Genomic DNA, 17004 nt, shown 5'->3' with positions numbered 1-17004 from the left:
CCAAAAAAACACATATCTTTGTTTCTTAGCAAAGGATCTGTTTGACTAAATAAGTTAAAACAACAACAACAACTCATGCTTAGGTTATCTTCTTGGCTCTCAGATTAACCTTTTTCTTCCCTGAATTTAATCTCAAACAGATAATATTAGTATTGGATAAATTACATTTGTTTTAGAGCCTAAATTTGATCATTAAAATTAATTGATCCTGAGTTAGCCCAATCTTAGCAGAATGAAAAAACACTATTAATCTTTGGTCATTAAATCAATCTGAAGGCAATGTATTATTCTGATGTTTACCACTAGCTGAATGCAGTGTGTTAACAAGGCCTGTTAACACATAAAGCTTGAATTACATGTCTGTCAGCTACCAGAATATCCTTATGGAGACAGGAGTTGTGAATTCTGCTGAATTAGTATGACTTAGAAAGATCAGTGAAATACTGATGCCTTCCTATTCTGAGGAAGATAAAAGCAGGAGTTATTTTTTTCTGTTCATTTCAAACCACCCAATTTCCCAGGGCTGGGCTAGTCAACCATCGCCTACACAGCCACGGGATAGTATGATGTTGATGGGAGGGGGTCACATGGTCCCAGACAGTTTTCTAGTTCCTACAACTCCAGTCTCTTTGAAGAGGTGGAGTTAAATGGGCACAGAAATATCTGAATCAAGTGGCTGGGACTCTTCCCACGATTCTGTTTTAAGTCCTGCAAAAAGGACACTCTCTGGGAACTTCCATCCTGAAATTTTTAGGAGGAAATTGGTTTACTCACTAAATTTCATAGTCTTTTAAGTAATTTAAGGCTAAAAGCCTATATATGATTAGATTATTACACATTCTTTAAAGCTAAATGGCCCATCATTCTTGCAATTATTTTTTTTTAAACTCTCAAACTAGTCTGACAGAGGCAGCAAGAAAATAGTGTTGTCTTTATGTAAAGTCAAGCATGAACAGTACCAAAACATTTCTTATCTCTCTCATTAGGCTGTGAGCTCCTTAAAGACAGGGTTTATGTTTGTTTTATCTTGATGTTCTCAGCACTTAAGCCAGGGCTCAACATGGAATAGATGCTCTATGAATGCTTTTATTTTTTATTTTTATCTTTTTTTTTTTTTGAGACAGGGTCTTACTCTGTCATCCAGGCTGGAATGAAGTGGCACAATCATGGCTCACTGCAGCATTGACCTTGGGGGCTCAAGCAGTCCTCTCATCTTAGCCTCCTGAGTAGCTGGGACTACAGGCATGAACCACCACTCCTGGCTAATTTTTAAAATTTTTTCTTTTGTAGAGATAAGGGTCTCCCTGTGTTGCCCAGGCTGGTCTCAAATTCCTGGGCTCAAGTGATCCTCCTGCCTTAGCCACTCAAAGTGCTGGGATTACAGGCATGAGCCACCACACCAGGCCCTACGAATGCTTTTAGAATAAATAAATGAGTGAATAATTATAATAATAATAAGAAGAATGCTTTTAGAATAAATAAATGAGTGAATAATTATAATAATAATAAAAGGTTTTAGAAGGCCCAGATACATACAAAGACAGTAATTATTCCATGAAGAATTTTAAACTTGGCTTTTCTTGTCATTGTGGCTGTTACTGCTTCCTAACCACCCCTGCTAACATTAATTTCAAAATTTTCAAACATACAGATAGTTGAAAGAATTTAACAGTGAACATCCATACACTCACTATCTAAATCTACAATTTACATTTTACTATATTTGTTTTATCATATGTATATTCATCAACTATTCTTCGACACATTTTGAAGTAAGTTGTACACAATTTTATCATGATACAGAGTTCAATCCTTGCTTACAGTTCTACTTTTTATTTTGAGGTGAAATTTACATATGATGAAATGCACAAATCTTAGGTGTACAGTTTAGATGTGTTCTGACAAATGCATACACTGATGTAACCCAAACTCCTATTAAGGTAGAATATTTTCATCACCTATTACCACTCCTCAGAGGCAATCACTGCTTTGAGTTTTTTCCCACCTAGATTAGTTTTGTTTGATCTATGAATTATAGATTGTCACCTGTAAAATTTCATATAAACAAGAGCATACAGTATGTTCTCTTTTGCATATTTCTTTCATTCAGTATGTTTTAGAAATGCGTCCGTGTTGCTGTATCAGTAGTTATTTCTTTTTATTGAAGAATAGTATTCAATTGTATGTATGTACTACAATTTGTTTATCCATTCTCCTATTCATGAACTCTTGGGATCTTTCATCTTCTTTCAATTACTAATGCAGTTGCTATGAACATTCTTTTACAAGTCTTTTTGTGGACATATGCTTTCATCTTGGATAAACACCTATGATTGGATTAGATGGGTTATAAGGTAAGTACCTGTTTACTTTCCTAAGAAACTGCCAAACCATTTTCCATAGTAGTTATACCATTTTATATGCCTACCAACAATGTATGAGATCTCTAACTGGGTTGCTGCAATTAGCCAATTTTTTACTGAATAATTTAGCTGCAGCTAGTGTCACCCTAGCATGCCATGCTGGATTTTTTTGCTTTGAAAGTATAGCAATGCGGCCAGGCACAGTGGCTCACACTGGTAATCCCAGCACTTTGAGAAGCTGAGGCAGATAGATAGTTTGCCCAAGAGTTCAAGACCCGTCTGGGCAAAATGGAGAAACCCTGTCTGAAGAGAAAAATACAAAAATTAGCCAGGCGTGGTGGTATACACCTGTAGTGCCAGCTGCTCAGGAGGCTAAGGTGGGAGGATGACTTGAGTCCAGAAGGTCAAGGCTACAGTGAGCTGTGATCGCACCACTGTACTAAAACCTGGGTGACATAGTGAGACTCTGTTGAAAGAAGGGAGAGAGAGAAAAAGAGAGAGAGAGAGAGAGAGGAAGAAAGAAAATGTAGCAGTGATGGAGCTGCCTCTTCCTGTTTATATATAATAAGGTTTATATGTGATAATAAGCAGTCACTAAAGCAGTCACTTTAATTATATATTATAGAAATGTAGCTATATGAAGGGAACTCGAACTATGTGTATATCTAAAGGGAATGCTATGGTCCATGGAGACTGTTAGACTTCCAGCGATATCACAGGGTAAGGTGAGGTTGATTAGGGCATTAAGAAAATACGTAACCTACTTCTAAAAATCCATTATTTGTATCCAGCCTGTAGGATAACAGAAGTCGTATCCAGTTTTGATTGTGCTAGGCAACAATTATGAGCAGAGTGTCATTAGCAAAACCTCTGTGAAGCTGTAAGAAACTGATTTAAAATATGTCACCACACAGATCAAGTTCAAAGATTCTCTTTTCCTGCCCCATGGCCAATAATCTAGACAGAATTTCAAACACCCTAAAAGTGTAATGGAAAAGAATATCATATAAAACACAGGCTCCAGAAGACTCCGGCAAGGGGAGTGGGGGAGTAAAAATGAGCCATCCAGATCATTTGATAAGAGAACAGAGAAGATTTTGGCAATTTCCTTGTAATAGCTGCAATTCTTGGTAACTTAATCCTTGAAGGGATGGTATGGGGAAGATATTCCCACATGCAAGAGGTGATTCCAACAGAATTCCTATTAAAGAGACTATCCACCAAAACTGAGGTCTTATTTTCTATCTGGTGATAATCTACAGAATTTCTTTTCTCTGAACCGTTGACTTAGAAATATGAAAGTTACTAAATTTATCCAGTTTAGAACAACTATAATTCTGGTTACTCCACATGTGTCTGCTGCATGACATCTGTGATATCATGAACTCCCTCTGTCTGTTCTTCAGAGACATGGAAAGATGAATAAAGAGTTTATGTTGACAAGGACTATAAACTAAGCAGTTCCAAACATACTCCTGCAGGCTCCCAGAATACAAAGAAAAAAGTAATCACTCCAAATGACCCCCAACTATTTAGAATTTCATACCATCAAGTCAGATGAACCAAAATTGCTACCACCTGTAAAGATTCAAAGAAATACAAAAATCACTAAGAAGGAAAAAAAAGTGGCAGATGTGCTTAGAGGGAGGTGGAACAAGTAGAAGAACATGCTTGGAGCACCCCCTCCAGGGAACTCGTGATCGTATCAGAGGCTGAGAAGTCCGGCCAGATTGGAAAGTACTAAAACAACATGCCTTATCTATTCTTATACTTATAATTTTAAAGAAAAGTTTGTTAAAAAAAAGTATAGATCTTTTAGAATCATAGAGTTAAAGGATGGAAGGAGTTTGAGTTTGTCTACTTGCAAAATCACAGACTTTTAGCTTTGGAAGAGACCTTGGGAATCATTTAGTATAATTTGCTACCCAATACAAAACACCCCTTGTAAATGTGAATCTGTTTTCTGCTGGCATGCCTCTAGTTAAAGGAAATATAGCTTGTTCCAATTTTTGAGAACTCCAGCTATTGTCAAGTTTTTTCTCTTATATTGAGGCTGCTTTCCTTTAACTTCCAATCACAGGTCCTAGTTAGCAACACAAAAGTAAGTATACACATATAGTTCTTGACAAGTTATACTTTCATATATTTGAAGGTGGATATTATAAATCTAGCAGTCTTCTCTTTCTTTAGGCTAAAATATCCCCAGTTCTTTTAACAAGGTTTCTCGACCTCTTGCCAGCCTGGTTAACTTTTTCTTTTAATGTACTTTAGCAGCGTCCTCCTTCAAAAGTGGTGCTCGAAATGAAATGCAATGCCTTAGGTATGGGCTTATTATCATAGCTAACTGCCTCCAATTACAGCTGATGAAAGAGATGCCCAGGAAGGTTAGATTACTTGCTCACATTTACACAGGCAGGTAGTGGCAGAGATGGAAATAGGACATAGATCTCCTGATTTCAGTTAGTATTCTTTCCCTATATCTCACTGAAAATAACCTATCAGTTAGAAAAAATCTGAATTTGTCTTTTTCAATATGGCTAACAGAGTTTTTGTGATGACAAAAGGAATTAATGAAAAATAATGAGTCTTAGGATCAAGAACTTCATTCTCCTAGGCCAGCTTAATTCCTTTCCTTGGGTCTCCACTCCTGCCCACAAAGGAAAACAAGATGTATCTCAGGTAACCTCTCTGTATAAGGAAGGTCTTGAAGAATCTAGTAGCAGAGGATCAAAGCATATGAGTGGCTTCTGGTCTTTGTTTAAGAGGCCCATTACTATAGTCCGGATAGGTTCCCTGCACCTCCCAACTGAAGTCTCAAACTTATTGAGGCAATAGTATCCCTGACATTAAAGACAGCTTACAAATAATAAAGACATTCAGTCTACCGCCATTCCACCTTGATTACACCTAATCTCATCTAATCTCAGAAGAAATTCAAAGCATTAAATATTGATCTGAGTTGTGGTGGGGTGGGGAAGCCTTGGCTTATAAGCTATACTCACCTTTTAATCAGAATTTTGAATATAAAATGTATAGAGCAAAGGTACAGAATGAAGCAACATGTATTACCTCTGGGGCAATAGAAGTTCAAGAGCACTGAGCAAAATAGCATTCTGGTTTCATACTGGCTGAGATTTGGCTTAGGTGCTTTCATTGTATATCTTTCCCACCTCCTACAAGTTTTGCATTCACCCTTCAAAATACATATGGAATTAATTCAATATATACTTACTGCAAATCAATAAGACAAAAGGCATCGAGAATTCAAATTCACAAAAAGAGAGAATAAGGCCTGCCTTAAAGAAATTCAGCAACTAACAATAAGACAAGCATGCAGACAACAAACAAACAAGCCACACTGATAATAGAGAAAATGGATACACAAAATATAGCCATACCTAACACTGAAGATTTTCCTCTGAAAGCAAGATCCAAAGTTGGGGGGACAATTTAGAATTAGAACTAATTTTTGATATCAGATTGGAAATTCCATGAAAGTCTCACAATACAAGAGATCTAGGAATTCCTCTTTTGTCAATGGACTAAACTTGCCCTGTGAAATTAACTGGCTCCCAGAGTGAGCTGCTCTGGAAAACAGCCTGCCAGAGTAGGTTAACAATAGGATAGTAGCCAGTGTCAGACCTGGCTTGCATGTCTCTGTATGGTCACCTGTCCAGTACTCTGACTATGATGTACCTGAACTTTCCATGACTGAAGAAAGGTTGCTGGGAAGAGACTATGCTCCATTGCCAAAAGTGATATTCAACCCTTGTTTGTTTGAGAGTGGGGCACTGCTATGTTTGGAGCAGAATATGAAAAAAGAACAACTGAGAAAGGGTTGGGGCAAGCCACATTGTCCTTACCCTCCTGCCACTGTGTAGACTAGTAAGCAGAAAACTATTATGCTGGACACAAACCAGTCTTATCCCCAAAGCAATGAATTTTACAAGCCAAATGACAAACAGAAACTAAATCTATGAATGCTGAATCCGCTGAGAAATCCAAAAGAGAAATATCAATTGTCAATTCTTTCCCAAAGGGGTTGGAAGGAGAGGTTGAATAAAGCAATTCTATAAAATACAATCCAAAAGCCCTAATTGTTTACTGCATGGTAAATCATAATGGCAGGAGTGGTCTTATCCTGTAACGCTGGAAAATGAGCTAGAAGATGATAAAGTCACAGCCACAGCCACTAAATAAAGTAAATAAATACTTTATCCACACAGCAGAATATCCAGACAATGCACAGTCTCCCTGTTCTCAGCCACTCCTGCAAAGGGAAATTGTCTCTTCAGCTTCTGCTACAGGCAGTATAGTAAAGCATTCTGACAGCCAGCCAGCCAGCCAGCCAGCCAGGCAGGCAGAATGCTATGAAGATTCTGAAAGGAGTTTGCTTAGAATACCACAGAGTTGGCGGATGTTTCAATAATGTTTACTTCAAAAAGTAAAAAATGTTTTACTTCCTTTTTCTGAATTAAGGAATGGGCCTACACCCAAGTGTATAAAAAAGGATAATGAACCAATACAGAGCAGATGTCATATACTGTATGCTCAACTAAACCATGTTAATCTTTCCTGCCTTAGAGCTGAAGACTGTCATTCCATCCATTGAATGAGAACAATGTTAAAGACATTCATGGGACCCAGAGTCTCTTGTTTCTATACTCAAAATTGACACTATTCCCACCTTTCTTGTCTTACTATAAACATATACCTTGAGGCTGGGCGCGGTGGCTCATGCCTATAATCTCAGCACTTTCGGAGGCCGAGGCGGGCAGATCACCTTAGGTCAGGAGTTTGAGACTAGCCTGGCCAGCATGGTGAAAACCCGTCTCTACAAAAATACAAAAAATTAGCCAGGCGTAATGGTGGGCGTCTGTAATCCCAGCTACTCGGGAGGCTGAGGCAGGAGAATCACTTGAACCCGGGAGGCGGAGCTTGCAGTGAGCTGAGATCATGCCATTGCACTCCAGCCTGGGTGACAAGAGCAAAACTCTGTCTCAAACAAAAATAAAAACAAAACAAAACAAAAAACAACATATACCTTGATATGGTTTGGCTCTATGTCTCCCCCCCTCAATCTCACTTTGAATTGTAATAATCCCCACGTGTCAAGGATGGGGCCAGGTGGAGGTAATTGAATCAAAGGGGCAGTTTCCCCCACACTGTTCTCATGATAATTAGTGAGTCTCATGAGATCTGATGGTTTTAGAAGCATCTGGCATTTCCCCTGCTGCCTCTCTCTCTCTCCTGCCACCCTCTGAAGAGGTGCTTTCCTCTATGATCATCAATTTCCTGAGGCCTCCTCAGTCATGCTGAACTGCGAGTCAATTAAACCTCTTTTCTTTATAAATTACCTAGTCTCAGGTATGTCCTTATAGCAGCATGAGAACGTACTAATACAGTACATTGGTACCACAGAGAGTGAGGTGCTGCTATAAAGGTACCTGAAATGTGGAAGCGACTTTGGAACTGGGTAACAAGCAGAGGTTGCAACGGTTTGGAGGACTTAGAAGAAGACAAGAAGATGGGGAACATTTGGAACTTCCTAGAGACTTCTTGAATGGTTTTGACCAAAATGCTGATAGTGATATGGACAATGAAGTCCAGGCTGAGATGGTCTCAGATGGAGATAAGGAACTTCTTGGGAACTGGAGCAAAGGTGACTCTTAACTATTCTTTAACAAAGAGTCTGGCAGCATTTTGCCAATGCCCTAGAGATCTGTGGAACTTTGAACTTGAGAGAGATAATTTAGGGTATCTGGCAGAAGACATTTCTAAGAAATTTCACTTGGGGTCATCTCAACAAATAAAAATATCATATGCATCAAGACAAAATAACTCAATGAATCAGTCATTCTACTTCTAGGTATACTTCTAGGTAAAACTCCCCAAGAAACACTCATATATATGCACAGGGAAACAAACATAAGTATGTTCCATGAAGTACTGTTTGTGACAGCAACAAAAATGGGAACATCCTAAGTGTTTATTAATAGAAGAAAAGATAATAAAATGTGACATATAAATATAATGGAAGACTATACAACACATAAAAGGTTTTGGATTTTTTTTGTTTTGTTTTGTTTTTGTTCTTGAGACAGAGTTTCACTCTGTTGCCCAGGCTAGCGTGCAGTGGTGTGATCTTGGCTCACTGAAACCTCTGCCTCCTGGGTTCAAACAATTCTCATGCCTCAGCCTCTCGAGTAGCTGGGACTATAGGCGTGCACCACCACACCCAGCTAATTTTTGTATTTTTAGTAGAGACAGGGTTTTGTTATGTTGGGCAGGCTTGTCTCAAACTCCTGGCTTCAAGTGATCCACCCACCTCTGCCTCCCAAAGTGTTGGGATTACAGGTGTGAGCCACTGTGCCCAGCTCAACATATAAAAGGAGCAAATGAAATGTCATTATTGGCATGGAGAAATCTTGAAAATAATAATGAAAAAAATATTGCAGAATGATACATAGTATGACACATGTACATAAGTTGGAAAATATACAAATCAATACTACCTGTTGCTTGTAAATACTAACTGATATCGTTTGGATGGGTATCCTCTCGGAATCTCATATTGAAATGTGATCTCCAATGTAGGAGGTAGGGCCTGGTAGGAGGTGTTTGGGTCATGAGGGCGGATCCGTCATGAATGACTTGGGGCTGTCCTTGAGGATAATGGATGAGTTCTCACTCAGAGTTCATGTGAAATCTGGTTGTTTAAAGGAGTGTGGCACCTCTCCACCTCTATCTCTTGCTCCCATTTTTGCCATGTGACATGCACGCTCCCCTTCACCTTCCACCATGGTTGTATGCTTCCTGAGGCCCTCATCAGAAGCAGATGCCAGCACTGTGCTTTGTGTACAGCCTACAGAACAATGAACCAATTAAACCTCTTTTCTTTATAAATTATCCAGCCTCAGGCATTTCTTTATAGCAACCCAAGAATGGACTAACATACTCATATATGGCTTAAAAGCATTAAAAAAAAAACCCAAAAAGATAAATACCAAATTCACAGAAGAAACGGGCTTGCCTAGGCCTGGGGATCAAACAGGATGTTATATATATTGCAATGTGTTCCTTCTTTAATTTCTTCTCCTTAAACTACATTTCTTTTATATTTATTCTTACTAACTCTATAGATTTCTAAAGAAAAATAAAGACAAAACAAATAAAAACATTAATTTTCAAGTCTGGACAGTGGAAATACAGTATTTGTTACTATATTTACATTTCTGCAAAAAAAAATAGTTCTTAAAGGGGCCAGTCACTTGACTGTATTTAAGGTATGGAGAAACACACATACTGGGTGTAAACAATTCTGAACAGAAGTAAAAATTTAGTTCTGTTTAACATTTCCTCTGAAAAGGCAGAGAGTTCATGGCTATCTGAATGAATGCTTGCTATTTCAGTTATGAGCCAGCCATTCAGCTAGCTACACTGGTTCTAGGCAAGGTCACTGGAGATAGCAGGTAAAACAAGATAACAGTTAAGATCTCTGGCCAGGCACAGTGGCTCACACCTATCATTCCAGCACTTTGGGAGGCTGAGGTGGGCAGATTGCTCAAACCCAGCAGTTCAAGACCAGCCTGGGGAACACAGGGAGACCCTCTCTTAAAAAAAAGATAACCTTTGACATCAGAAGATCTGGGTCAACTCCTGGTTCAGTCACTTAGTCTGACTTTGACTAAGCTGCTTAACCTCTTCATCTATAAAATGAAAATGATAATTTCTATATCACATGGTCTTTGGAGAATTACCTGAGATAACACTACATAGATTTGCCTAGCACACAGGAAATCTTCAAAGAATGATAGGAAAAACTAAAAGGGTTGAGGAAGCATTTTTCAAGAGTTTTTTGAAGTTATTCTTTTCTTAATTCATCATATATGAAGAATATGGTACATTCCCATCATAATAATGGGGGATGTGAAGAGGTGAAGAGGTTCAGGATGAGAGGTGGTAAACAGGGACAGAAAGCCTCCCAGATATGCCCCAACCCCTCATATCTTCCCTTCATCACTGGTCTGGGTTAGCAGACTCTAGGCCTGGGTATTTCAGGCTCACAGAACTGCGGAGGCATAGCTGGTGGCAACTCTGGACCACTGCTCCCTCCAAAAGCATAGGTTCCAGAGGTCACAGCAATGAGACTTCCTGTTGGCAGCTGCTAAAACCCCTGGGTGGTCAAAACTTGGGGTACTGGGAGGTAGTGGTGGCTGGTTTTCATTCTAAGCAGCCTGGAAGGAGTAGGAGTGGTCTCAGGGGATCCTGAGCAGGTGTCAGAAGGCAAGCATCCCAAACAAAGGCTGAAAAGTTTTCCTAAAATATCTATCCACTCCAAGTCTCACTTCTCTCCATAATAGGGACATTGCTAGATGTCACTTTCCTCCAAATATCAATAAGCATTTGAAATAAAAGACTAAAAAATTTGAACTCTTCACACATATTTAACCACAGACTTTGAAGAAACCTTCAGTGAAGTCCATCTACCTACCCAACACCCTTGCCCACCTTCCTACCCATGCTATCCAGAACACATCGTAAAGCATCTGTTGAAGACATAATAAAATTGCTTTTCTTAGCTGCTTGCTTCTCATCAGCATTTTTTGGTAACTACTATAACTTTATCCAAAATGTATCAGTAGCAGATATCAATTTCCCCTTTAATATTTAATAATTTAGTAATACTTTATTGAATTTAATAATGCATTAAATTTAATAATTAAATAATAATTTATTAATCTTCAAAAATTACAATGATCAGAAAGTGAATAAAATTGAATTTCCTTTGTATTAAGCCTCACCTGAACAGTTCCTTCCCTAGGGAAATAGGTGGCAGAAAATTTCTAAAGTAATCTAAATGCTTCTTGCTGAAATTTAAATCTCTGCTCTTTGAATCTTCTTTGTGTGTACAGAATAATTTGGAAGGAAGAGATGAGCAATTCAAGCAATGTTTGCTAGCAGTTCTCAAGTACATAATTGCTTGAGTAATGCTCCCTCCACATCTTTCTCTCAGTCCAGAGACAGTGCTTATTGTTTTAGCAACCAGGTGCTTTGACATGTTTCCTATTATGTTGAGAAACTGAGGGAACAGGTGATATGAGGTATTAAGTGACTTGATTGGGACCAAAAGTAAAGGGTTTTAAAACTCTTCCCCTTTCATTTGTTGGGATTAGTTCTTTTTGTATGCTGGTCTGCATTCTCTTGAGTTTAAATTAAGTAGGTAAAGATCACAGTGAATGTTCTGACTACTTGAGAGTAATAGTTAAAATCCTAGCCTTTTGAATATCTTGCCTATCCTGCCTCTTTGAGTGAGTCTGCCTACAGTAAGCAGTATCTCCTAAGGAGGGGGCCTTGAGAATCAAAGTCTGTTTGTCAAATGAGGTGTTTCACAATAGAGAAGGATGGTCTACTGAAGGACAGAGTTGGGGAAAGAGGCAGTGAAAGAAGGAGAGAGGGATACAGAGAGAGGGACCGAAGGAGGATGGGAGGTAGGGAGGAAGAAGAAGGGGAAGGAATGGAAGAAAAAGAAAGAGAATGAGAGAGAATCTACTGTGTCCTTTTGATTTTAGGGGAAAAAAACCTTGTGATGTTGGTCCTTATATAATGTAAAGTAGCCTGTTTACCTATAGAGAAAATTTCTACTCACATTTTCATCTTGATAAGTACTTCTGGGTTTGCACATACACCACAATACATTATACATATTTCAAGATCAAAACTGCACCTGCAGTTCACAATGACCTATATTTTGCCTTGGTCCCTGAAAGTTGCTCTGTAGCAAAGCCAAGTCAAAACAATGCTCAAGTAAAAAAAAAAAAAAAAAAGAAAAAACGCTGAAAGTTCCTGGCAATTTCCCTTCCACTCCACATGCTGCCAAGGTCACAGAGAGGTAAAGCTGAACTCTCCATTTGGTCATTTTTGCTTTTTCCTCTCCTTTTCCCCTCCCTCCACTTACGTACATGCTGATATAGTTTATGGTCTGTACCTCAATAGCATTATCACTCTGGATTTTTATCAGACTTGAGGTCAGTGGAAAGGAGAATGGATGTGAGTCTGGGTGTGGCAAGGTCCTACTGCTTTATCAGGGAGGTAAGAAAGTGAATCCACCTGGTATGCTTCTGGCTGTGAAGTGCAGTGAGGTGAGCCAAGGTGCCAGGGGGTCACTAGGAGTTCACCTTGAATAAGTGCCCAGTGTTTGCAGGACTTAGCTCATCAACTTTTCTAATTTGCAAAGATGTATTTCCTGTTGGGTTTCTTCATCCCTGTCATCTAGGGAAAAGAATCCAGTATGCAGCCTGTTTGGTGTGTACAGAAAACATCCCCTTCCTGAATTAAATCCAATTATGGTAATTCATTCAGCAAATCCTGTGATCACAGGCACAAGTTAAACTGCACAGGGTGGAGGAGTTGGGTGTTAAGCAAAGGGGACTATCTGTCAAGTATACCTAGGTGCTTTCCTCACCACTGCATTGACCTGTACCTGAACCTATTCAACATCATCTACAAACTACTTAACCTTGGTGTGCCGTGTTTTCGATTCCTATAAAATAGCATTTCTCACTATTTATTCCTAAATAGGTTCTGTTACCTGCTTAGAGAGCCCTGGAGAGTAGAACAACTAAGTCTCAGTAACAGGAAAGAAACACAAGATTAAATTTTAAGAGTTGTGCTTCTGGATTTTGAGACTGAGAGGTGGCTGATAGGGGGAGCCCTATGGGCTGGCCCTGAATAGGATGTTACTGGCATCATTCTTTTGTGCTAATTTATGGTAGAACTGACCATTGTTTGGGTCTTACTATTAGATTACAATGATTAAAAGTACAAAGCAGGTGGGAGGAGTACTGAATAATTCTCTCCTATTAAGGTTAGGCCAAAAATATTGCAGAACACTAAGGAAAAGTGTTCATTTTCTGAGACATTGCATTAAGGAGAAAGTAAAAGATGAGATTTTACACCTGCTCTCCTAGTTATGGTCAAATTGCCCTTACATCTTTTCACCTAACCTACTTTGAAATATATGTGTGATAAACTATAATGTGATCAACCATAATGGCAATAATCACTTCCACTCAAACTTGAGGACTTTCTCAAATCAAGTTTTCCAAGATACATTTCAAGGTATTGAACTCCCAGCTGAAATATGCAAAGGCCCCTTAACAATTAGCTCAAAAAGCAGGACATATATAAATGTAAAATACTTTAATTTCTAAGGATCTCTCTCATTGGAAATTATTTGACTTCCTTTTAATTCTATTTTTAAAAAAGATGTTTACTCATTTGTTTGTTCATTCATTTAACAAACATTAATTGAACAGCTGTTGTTTGCCAGGAACTGAGATAAGGATATAAAAATGAGTAAGACAACAGTAGAGGAGACATACAGGCAAATAAACACAGTATAGTATGATATGCTGCAACAAATCTTTGTGTAACGTCTTCAAGAAGTATAGAGGGTGGGCCAGTCCCTCCCTGGGAGAGTCAGGGAAAGGTTCACAGGGGAGGAAACATCTGACCTGAATCTTAAAAGTTGAGTAAATGTTTGCCAGAGAAATAAGTGCCTAGCTAAAGGGAAGAAACTTTGCTATGTCATGCTTGGGGAACAGCAACACATTTGATGTGGATATACCAAGGGAATGGTGTAAAAAATTAAACTGGAAAGGCAGGCAGGGGCTGGTCTCAGAAGGTACTTGTATGCAAGGTCTTAGGACCTTCCTTGGAGGTGATAGACCTTGAAGAGTTTTAAGCAGAGGAATGATCAATTTAATTTGTATTTCAGAAAGGCCACTTTAGCAGTAATGGGGGTGGGGACAGGTCTACTATGTGAAAGCAGCGGGAACACTGAGAGAAATATGTAAAATAACTATGATAAAGTTTACGATAATGCTGATGTTAATGTAGATATCTATGTAAGTTTTATAATATATCTGCCACCATTACACATGCTATGGACAATATAATAAGAGTTCAGCATTTGGAATGAAATGATGAGGGAAGGCTTCATAGGAAGGCAGATACTGAGAAAGAAATTAACCCCAGAGTATAGAAATAGAACAAATAAACTGTGATGCTTCTAACTATATGAATGTGTCTGTTAGTTGGAGAATATGTACCAGACATTGAAATCAGAGAAATAAAATTACCTGGGGTCCTACACATTTAGATCAATACTCCAAGTTACATGGAAATATCACACAGAAGTCCACCAAAATCTAAACAGGATCCTAAAATGGGACTGGAAAGTTAATTTTTTAAAATACTAAGCTGACATGATCATGCCTATAATTGCTGTAAAGGTTCTAGTCCATTTCTAAGCTTGTGCATTTGATTGAGATAAAACACACTAGACAAATACAAAGTATTTTGCGTGTCGAATCTTAATCACCAAACAAGTGAAATAACATTTACTTGAGATAAGGAGCCTGGGTTACCAGTGAGTACCTTGTAAAGTTTCTTTTTCATTTACGTATTCTACAGGAAAGACAACAGTATTTAACACAGGCTGCTATTAAGGGAGGAGTTGGGAAGACAAAGCAGGTTTATATGTGTGTCCTAACTGAAACTTCTTTTGAAATATAGTTTATGGTGTTACTTATACATATAATTCTTAAACTAAGCAGATATGTGAACAATTAGATCATTCCAATCTCATGAACAGTGTAAATCCACCCAGTAATAAAAGCCATTTTGGATTATTATTCTTTGTTTACTAAGCCAACAGAAGCATTCATTCCAGCTAGCCTGTCAAAAGCACAGAGTGAAGCTAAACAGTTTGTTTAGTCTAACGATAGATGTTCTCAGCCAAAACAAAAAGGGACCCAAATTGTTTTGCTTTTATAAAATGTAACTTTACCATGGAATGATATTACATAATTAGAGGGAATAGATACGAAGACAGAGGCAACAGAATGATGCAGAGTTCTTTTTTATTCAGTGTGACAAAGGGATGAGATAGATTTTTTTGCCAGTCTAAAGCAGTGACCAGCTGTCATGAATGACTCTGTCAAATAAATCATTTATAGTATTCCCTCAACCTAGTACCCACTTGATAACTGTAGCACCATTATTCAATTTCGTTGATTATGTAAGTTAGTAATTTGCATATTTACTTTAAAATAACATTTCATGGACAAGATAGAGTTAAAGTTTATCTGAGATACATTCATTCTACACCATAAATGACTTCACCACCCCTCCCTGTCATTAACAATGCTAAGTTACTGCTGTAGGGTTTTACCTACCTCATTTTGAATAGTTCCATAAAGTTGTCTAACCCATTTGTCAACAGACCACTTGGAGTTCAAGCAACACTTCATGGCTCACAGTTGGTAATTACAAAGTTTCCCTAAACATGTAGATGCTATACGATTTCCAAATTGCAATAATCTTCTAGGCCACTATCAGGCCTGGTAACCTCTCATCACTTCAGAAATCAATTCACAAAGTGAGCAAGTCAAGTCATTTTCCTCAGCAGTTTTAACCAATGTTATGCTTCACATAGACATGGATGGTCAAACTCATTTTTATTTTCTTATTAGTGCTGCTCAATTAATCCTCAACCCTCTTACAACCAGCACTAAAAAAGATATAATCTTTCTACAAGTACAATTGGCCCCGGACATATCCTGACTTCACCTGTTCAGGTCTCTGGGTATTCAATAAAGCAAGTTCAGCCGCTGTGCCAAAAGGCCACACAGAGTTCAAGGTAACACCTCACAGCCATCAGCAGGTTAATTATAATTTCATTTTCAAACACACCGACTACATGCTTGTTTCAACTCCAAATGACCTTACCTGCTTAATTTTTTTTTTGGCGGGGGGGGGGGTGGTCTACATGGAGTAAATTTCTGTCAGTAAAGCTGAGAGGCCACTCAGAGTTCATGGTAACAATTCATATTTTTAACAGGTTGCCCAGACCTAAATCCTCACCTTCAAACATTCCTGAGAGAGCACTTAGTAGCTATGAAGGAAGTAGGGAGTGGGGGATGGAGAAGGAAGAGAGGTGGAGGTAGAGGAGGGTGGAAAAGGGAAGGTGAGACACAACATCTGACCTCTGGAGTTATGAGGAGTTCAGTGTCAATGGCCATTTTAGTGAGGTGATTCTGGCTCATGGGGGATGGGCCTCCACTTTGCGGGTAGAATCTTACAGGAGTTTCTAGATACCCAATGACTGCATCACTGCCAGAAAGAAAACTGGCTAAAAAGCAGCCTTGTATTAAATTCTTAAGTGATCACAATAGTGGAAGCTTGATTCTGTATGGAAGGGACCTGGGACAAAAGCTGACTTCCTGCTACTTTCTCAATGAGTAGGCATAGAAAAGGAAGTTCTCAGAGAGGTAGGTGTTTTCTCCAGACAAGGGCTCTTTCTCTTATCATTTAGGCTGAAAGAGCCCAGTTAACATCAATGAGAGGAGTCATTTCAGATGTGACTTTTTTACATGTAGCGTGGGCCAGAATGACAAGTTTTGTAGAAATGCTCTCCAGGACCAACTGACCCATTTTCCTCCTTAAAATCTCAAACTAGTGGCCTGAAAGCTTTTTCTCAGGAATGCTTTCTGCTTAACTCATCACTCACCCTGTGTGAAGTGAAATGGAAATCTCATTTCTCATTTCACAGAGCTAAGCTGATTTTTTTGATTTA

At 38.6% G+C, this 17004-nt stretch overlaps 1 protein-coding gene across 5 annotated transcripts in view; it reads right to left on the bottom strand.

Moving 5' to 3' along the window:
• Positions 1–17004, bottom strand: part of EXOC6B (exocyst complex component 6B) — a 678199-nt gene that overhangs the window by 89038 nt on the left and 572157 nt on the right. The gene's annotated exons all lie outside the window — the stretch shown is intronic.

The sequence above is a fragment of the Macaca fascicularis genome, chromosome 13, assembly GCF_037993035.2.
Source record: "Macaca fascicularis isolate 582-1 chromosome 13, T2T-MFA8v1.1".
Taxonomy (NCBI): Eukaryota; Metazoa; Chordata; class Mammalia; order Primates; family Cercopithecidae; genus Macaca; species Macaca fascicularis.
The sequence above is the reverse complement of the archived record's forward strand: the minus strand, read 5'-3'. Positions and strand labels throughout refer to the sequence as shown.